General features: G+C 52.4%; 2 protein-coding genes across 3 annotated transcripts in view; both read left to right on the top strand.

Annotated features, from left to right (window-relative positions):
- Nucleotides 1–7,779, top strand: part of LOC113213936 (high-affinity choline transporter 1) — a 25,499-nt gene that overhangs the window by 12,725 nt on the left and 4,995 nt on the right. The window lies entirely within an intron of this gene.
- Nucleotides 771–7,779, top strand: part of LOC113213935 (vesicular acetylcholine transporter) — a 127,712-nt gene continuing 120,703 nt past the window's right edge. The window contains exon 1 of one of the 2 annotated variants that reach the window (XM_052264330.1): nucleotides 771–1,143. The gene's annotated coding sequence lies outside the window, so the exon portion shown is untranslated. Of the gene's footprint in view, nucleotides 1,149–7,779 lie in introns of both variants that reach the window. The other variant, XM_052264329.1, reaches the window with a different exon arrangement.

Here is a 7,779-nt window from a genome sequence, read left to right as displayed (position 1 = left end):
GTTACGGTTAGCAGTGTGGCTGGCGTTACCTATCATCAGTAACACGACGACGGGCACACCGCGGTAGCGCCGCCCCCGGGCGTGGAGCTGGAGGAGGCTCCGAACCAGAGGTATGGGTGGACTGCAGAGGTCGGAGGAGGAGGAGTAGGCCCGATGGGGAGTGATGGTGATGGGCGACATGAAGTGCGCCCTTGCCCCCCCCCCCCTTCTTGCGTGACGCGCGCGCCCTGACCTCCGGCCCACCGCGCGGCCCAGACGACGCCGGAGCCCCCTTTTGTGCCGCTAGAGGCCCACTTTTACCCAGAGTGCTAGATTTCTCACGCGATCAGAGCGGGGCGGGCAGGACAGGACATAGCCACACGAGGAGGCTGCTGGCGAGTGGCGGGCCGACGGAGGCGCTGGCCCCGTGACCTGGTCCAGCCGCCTCCCCTCCCCCCTCCCTTCCTCCTGGGCTGGTTCCCTTTCTATCCCAGAGCGAGCAATTTTCTGTCCTTCAGAGGCTCGACTTCAGATCTTTCCCTCAAAGCAAGGTCGGGTGGGTCAAATTTGCTTTTCTGAGGTCGTTGCAGTAAGCGTGTGATACACTTTAATCGGGACCAGTTGTACACCTATGCGTCACTTAGAGCTATTTAAAGAAGGCAAGTTAAGTTATGAACTTAATCGCTGTCGCTGCCTGTAGTTGGCGGGCGCATCGGTCTGTTGTGTCTGTTGAGCACGCTGCGCCGACTTCGGTCATCCGGCCAGGCCACCGGCCGTCGGGCACGGCTCAACGTCGCATTAGCAGCATTAGTTTTGTCGTAGTTTAGTTTTGTTTCTCTCGGTTTCTCTTGTTAGTTTCGTGTTCGAGTCTAAGTAATTATCATTTTGAAATCCACGTTTACTGTGTTTCTTTAGTATATTCGAAATTTAAAGAAGAACTTCCTGTTCCGACTAACCTTTAAACATACATTTGTTTAAGTCATATTTTCACCTAGACCCGTACATTTTGAAATGACCAGTACAGTGAACATTATCAAGAGTGAGGAGTTAAATAAATGTTTTACTATGAGGCAAGCCACAAGTTATTTTCAAGTTAATCAACAAAATTTGAACAAGAACTGGTTGGTGGATACTTCTCTACATCAGCATCATCAGTCTGCTCAAGTAAGGTATGATAGAAATATTTAAATTCAAAATATTCCACGAGAAAACATGAAATTAATTTTGCTTTTGTTTGCGGCTTTATAAACTTACTGTTAGACGTCACCTTTTGAAACGTCATGAATTCTGAGTGCCCCTATCAGTTTGGTCACATTGTAAACTAGTAAATTACTATGGGGGAACCTGATTAGTCTCTAGGCAGTCATTTTTTTGGAAATAGTTTTTATCTGCCAAATATAAGGGTCGGGGCTTACGTGCCTCAAAACATGGTACTTCTTGAGATTTCAAGCGCATTGTTCCCAAATTTCTTAGAAGCGCGTCGTGGCTCTAAACAAAATGCAAGACAGTTCCCTGCATTGATTTAAAAACAATTTTTTTTGGATGTATCTAAAAGGAGTCCTCTCTCCTGATAATGCACACAATAGGGATCATGTGATGCATATCATATAATTTTATTGTTTCATACAAATGGATAATTTGTAGAAGTTTACTTGGAAAAGTGGTGGCCAACACTTTGTTCCTATACAGTGACCCCTCCCCCCTGGGTGACTGGGTGACTCCAACTCAAACTTGAATGCCGTGCGGCAACTTTAGTGGACAGGTCCCAACCCAACAGTCAACCCAACCCGACCTAGCCCAAGCCCACCGAGAGGAGCAGCGTCCCACCGTCCAGGCCAGCCACCAGTACTCCACAGTGCGGAGCGTGGCGTGACTCCTGGCACGTACAAGCGCTTTAATCATTCCAGGCTGCTAGACTGGTGGGCGTCAAAGCCGTGGTGGCTGGCGAAGGGGGGGTTGTTTGGCAGAGGGCATGGTAGGAAGGCGAAAGGCGTTGAAAGTGATGTTTTTTTTCGGATCTGAGGACGCCCTATGTTGCGAATTGGCTTGAAATGAAATATCAAAGGCCCCCTACCCCCACCCCCCTTTCCACCTCCGACATCCCCCGAACCGCACCGTTGCTCCGGTCCTATGATGAATGAGACATGACGCGCTAACGCAACTCGTCGGGGCGGGCGGGGCGGGCGGGGGCACACAGAGGCGCGCTGCTGCTCCCGGCCCGGCCCGCACCCGCACCCGCCGCAGGTTTAGGAAGTGGCACATTTCCGGCTGCGCACGCCTGTCTGTCCGTGCGCCGCTCCGCGCCGGGGCCTGCGGTGTTGTGGCGGGCGCCCGCCTCGCGGGGCGCGTGGGAGTTGCCGAACGCGCCGCCGCGTCGCAGGGCCGCGGACCGCGGGCCGGGGAGCACGAGCGGACGAGCCCGATGTCGCCTCCCCCCTCCCCCCTCCACTCGCCGTCAGCGCGCTAATGCTCGCGATGCGTTTATGCATGAGATGCACTCGTACGTGGCGAGCGCCGCACGCAGAAACGGAGGGAAAGGGGAGGGGGGAGGGGGGCAGGTATCGATGGTGATGGTCGCGTTTCTTCACTACAATTTCGAAAGGCAGCCGCACCTCCTCCAGCCGGGGCCAGGGGGACCATGCAACTGGTTGCGCGGACAAGGGTTTGCCTCCCATATATCGACAAATGTGCACGATTATTTCATGAAGCCAGTGAAAGTTTCTGGTTGGTGATGATCACAATAGAGGCGATTTGTGGCTTTTTTTGGAGGTGAGTGGGATGGGAGAGGTCGACACGCAGCGCACGGGAGTATGGGACTTCCCCAGGGCCAGCGGATGGTCACGTGATTCAGTTATCACATCACAGTTTCACTTCGGTGGGGTGGTGGTGTGTGCGTCTAGGTAAGGGGAAGGGAGAGGGTCGTTCCACTCAGAGGACTGCCATCTCTGCCGCAAACTACTTGTTCACAGTTTTCGGACAATGTTTACTGAAAAGCCATGGGGTCCAGCGAAACAAAGTGAAAACGCCGCCGTGCTATGCCAGCATCCCGCAGCGCTGTTTTCTGCATTTCTCAAGTGAAGATGCAACTCGAGGCATTTTTCATCCACTTTTGTGAACACTGTTTGATTGCCGCCGAGTAGGCCTCTCACTAGTCTCGGTCTCTCGGTCTCGTTGCACGAGGCGGGAGTGCCGAGCGCAGCGGCTGCGCCAGTTGGTTGGCGGAACAATAGGCAAACGCGCCGCTCGTCTTCCGAATTTTGTGAGAGAATAATTCATGGTCTGCAAAGCCCCCCCCCTCCCCTTTTCCAAGCCCAGGTGCGGTGGATTTAGCGCGGGCCGTGTTAATGACGATACTTTATATTTTAACTTCTCGCTCGCGAACGCTCGGGGATGTTTGCTCATACGTGCGAGGCAAAACTCTTTCCTCTAATTTATTTCGCGGCTCACAGGTAGAGCCGCATGCATATCGCATCCCCTCTCCTATATCGGCCCAGCCCAGCAGCGCGGCCCATGCGTGGAAATACGTAATGTGGAGAAATATGCAATGTCCAAAACCACCTTTTCTGGCAGGTGTGGCTTGCTTATCATTTGGAATGTTATATATCGCATCGCACTTTTAGCTGTTTGTATCTTTAGTACCGGTTGTAACTGTGAATACGCAGCATTGCTACGGGATTGCACACTCTTTATGGCCTGAGGGGCCTTGGTCCCTTACGGGTGTAATGAGTAGGCAAACCCGCAGCTCTGCTGCGTATTCACAGTTACGCCCGTTATAATAAAAACTGATTCTATTGATTCTGTCTTGCAAAGGGAACAGACAATCATCACTGTTTAAAAATTTTACCGCAAGTAGGTCTAGTATGGAAATTTTACTTTTGTAATTTTTAGATTTCATTTCAACACACTTTGGGAAATTTGTAAAACAAATTCGCAAATAGACCAACCCATACATTCAAAATAAGAATAAGATCGGCGACCATGCTTTATCCCGGAGCTAACTCTTTGATTGTCAAATTCGTCAACATTATCTTGCACCAAAACGGGTTATTCCCCTCGCAAAAATAAATAGTGTGATGGGATTTTTTATTCTGTTGCAAAATATAAAATTCTCTGATGCAATGCTGCAAACAACAAAGCTTTGTCGGGGCGCGCGAGGACCGACGTGTGCGCGCGCCACACTAATTGTGGGCTCCTTGTTGCTGCCGAGGCCCGGCTGTGGGCGCCGCTCAGGGCCGGAAGTGTTCCCGCGTCGCCACTCGTCGAGCCGGGCCGGGCCGTGTTGCACACGACTCCGCTTTGCATATTTTCCGTCACATTGCGTTGTGTGCGCGCTGGTCCGCGCTGGACGCTGGCCGCTCTGGCGAGAGCATAAGGCGCGCTGCCGCCCTATCGATGCCCTGTCCGCATGCAGCGCGCATTGTCACCGGCGGGCATGACGTACGGCTCTGCCTTCCGCCGTCCCGTGCGCGCGGATCCGTTTCTTAGATCAGCGCAGGCTCACGGTCGGTCTCCTTCCGCGGACTTGCTGTCTCTGCCTGGCAAAGCAAACGCCCAATATTTGTTTTGTGGCCAAAATTAGACACTAAATATGCTATGCGATCAAGTAAAGCGGCTTTAAAAGTTTTACGAAACGTGCTAGAAATAAACATTTTCTCCTCCTAAACGAACAGTTGTTTGGCGGGCAAATTTTGTTGGGAGTGTGCTTACTATTTGCCTGCGTCCACCTCAGTAAAGCAGCGGTCTGCTTTATCGTTTAACAGAGGAGAATGCGCGGGCCACTGCGGTAAGATGCAGCGCGCCGAGCGAGGGACAACATATCCATTCTTGTCCATACCTTGCCTCCTTCCGCTCGTCCGTCTCCGTCATTGTTGCAGCGCCATTGTCATCTGGAGCGCACCGGACCAGGCCTGATTCCTAATTTGCTCTGGCGAGACTGTTGCGCGCCGCACAGAGTTATGTGCGAGTGCGTGTGACGGTAGCCGGTCTCGACCTAGGAATGTTCCGGTTCTATTTAGGTAGGCGAGGCTAAGCAAATTGTAATAAAATTTATGACGTGACTGACCTTTACGGTAAAGACCGGTAAAGACCGGTAAAGACAATGATGTCTAATTTTCTCAGGAAAAAGGAAAAAAACACTTTTAGTACGAGGAAACTAATTTTCTTGAGGGTACTTCCTTTAAATCGTAGGAGATTCTCTCTAATTATGAAAGTTAATCAAAACTTTCCCCCTTTCCTCATAAAAAAACATACATTGTTTTTACCGCGATACCAGTCCCAATGCAAGCACTTAGCTAGACTGTACACACAGGTAACGGTAACGGTTTGCGGCCCATTTGCCAAGTTTGATAGTTCGTAGCTGTAGGCTTTGAGCGATATGGCATTTCATACTCCCCCTCCCCCCCCCCCACACACACACATATGCGGGACACGTAACGTGACCGCGGTGCCTCGGCCGCCCCCGGTAAAATCAGCTGCTCTCCCCGAGGGCTGGTGGGGCATGGAACTGCGCAGCGTCGGCTTACCTCCCGCCATTAATGCCCAATTTTATCAAACAAGCGAGCAAACCCTGAGGTAGACGGAAAAAGTTCCCGCGGGCTCCTTTCCAAGCTTCTCCTTTTTATTCACAGAGACCCCCGCGCTCTTTCCGCCTCGCTTCTTGAAAGTCTGCGAATAACCAGTTGGTTTGTGTCCTCAGAGGAGGGAGGGGCCGACAAGAGGAGTGGGGTAGAAGGAGCGAGCGCAAAGATGCATTCACTTATTTACTGCAAACATAAGATTCACGTTTCTCACCCAGATCGAGCGAGAAATTTATACTAATGACATAGCAAACTTAGAAAGCCATTTTCATAAGACTACGTAAGACTATGATAAGACTTGTTCCTGAGTCCGAGGGCCGACCTGCACGCTAAATGACAGGAAAATAGTTTAATCGTCTTATAACTAGTTTAGCCGGGAAAGGAAAAAGGGGGTGGGGGCGCACTAAATTCGCCTGCATCTAATTTACATTTAGCGGCCTGGTGCGCTTGTGCCGCAGCCGGGTGGCGCGCGCTGGCACTATGTGGCATCCGCTCTAGATGCGACAATGACTTGTCGCGAAGCCTCAGCTGCTTACTATCTGGTAGAAAAAAAAGTCTCTAGCAGACGAAGGTGGAAAAAGTCTCCAGCAGACGACGACGCGTCGGTCGGCGAGACGCCTGCTTTGATGCACCGCCTGGCTGGCGTGGGCGTGTGAGCAAGGGGGGAAAGGAGCAGGGGCATGAGGAGAGGAGGGGGGAGGGGGAGGCAAGTTGCTCAGCCAAGGTGCACTGCTCGCGCTCGCGCCGTCTTTGGCATTTGGCGTTACATAGAGCCTCAGCGTGCTTGACACCCCTGCCCGCACCGCACACGCACACGACCCTGACCACAGGGTTTGAAAAGCCCTAAACTTCTTCATGTCTACGTTTTCAGCGCTTTGTTTTATTATTTGTTATTATGACAAAGTCACTTGGGACCTATGATAGCGACGGTTAGTACGACATGCACATTCTTCGTTAGATGTTATACAAGTAGTGTCGTTTGTGCTCTCTGGGTCCATCCATGCTCTAGCGAATTTTCCTCTGACGGTCGGTGCATCTTTGTGGGTTAGAGATATATGGAATGGAGCGAATAATGATATGGTACGGTGTTAGACGTGACTGTGTTACGGGTGGGCCGTCTCCTGAGGAGATGGCCGCATGCTCCCCAGGGACGCAATGGCACACGTTTTGCCGGTCACACTTTGATAATGAAAGGTGACTGAACCCGGGGCGCTGAATGGTTTTCTGAGATGATGCGTGATTAGAGGCCATGCTGGCATGCGGCCCTGCGGCACTATACCTTGGTACGGCTTGATCGCCTCCCTGTATTCTCTGACTAGATCGTTGACCGGGGGGCTTCTGGACTGAGAGTGGCGTTGGTAACCTTTGCCAAGTAGCTCGGAAACTGGAAACCCCCACACGACGGTGGGAAAATGGATTGAACAACTGACGTGACGTTAGCGACATGCAGAGCGTATACGATGTTTCAAAGGAGCGTTTCAATTATTGCAGTCGTCGTCCAGGGCCCTGGTCAGGCGGAAACGGGTGTTTTCTTTTTCGTGTCGGTTGTGGTCTGCTGACGACGACCTCTTGACATTCTGATTTAGTGTCGAGTCCGGGGGCCGTTCTCGGATCGCGCATAAAACGGAATAGGACGCTCTGGGCGCCCCCGTACTTACCGTCACGTTTGTAGTGCGATCTGGGCTCGCTCCAGGCGCCGACCAGCCCCACCGCAAGGGCCAGACACACCTGGAACAACACAATAAAGGCTTAGAGCGGCGCGCCTGGCTGCGGTCTCTCCCATCTGCCCCCTCCCTCTCTCTCTCTCCCCGCTCTCCCGGCGGCTCTCAGCGCGCGCATCTCTCTCATCCCGCGCAGGCGCCATAAACTATCCGCGGAGGTGTAAAAAAACAACCACGGGGAGCGGAAGAATATCGGCAATAATGATGAGTTACGAGTCCATCCACAGCCCCGCAACAAAGTGACAGGACAGTTACGTCGGGTCATGCAGCGAGGTGCCTCGTCTTCTTCATACGCGGCTTTCTTCCAGCGGGGGCACGGGGCGGACAGGCGCGCCCTTTTGCGCCGAGTCGAGGCGTAGTAGACACGTTTTAAGTGGCTACTGTTCGAGATAGCGAGGCGTCGTAAAGCTATGCGTCGTGTTTGTGATAACTATGGCAATCAGGCGGCGATTAGAGAGACCTTCGCTGAGGTCGCCTTGACACTTGACGTGATCTTGATGGGG

The sequence above is a fragment of the Frankliniella occidentalis genome, unplaced genomic scaffold (assembly GCF_000697945.3).
Source record: "Frankliniella occidentalis isolate FOCC.00 unplaced genomic scaffold, Focc_3.1 Scaffold18, whole genome shotgun sequence".
Taxonomy (NCBI): Eukaryota; Metazoa; Arthropoda; class Insecta; order Thysanoptera; family Thripidae; genus Frankliniella; species Frankliniella occidentalis.
The sequence above is the reverse complement of the archived record's forward strand: the minus strand, read 5'-3'. Positions and strand labels throughout refer to the sequence as shown.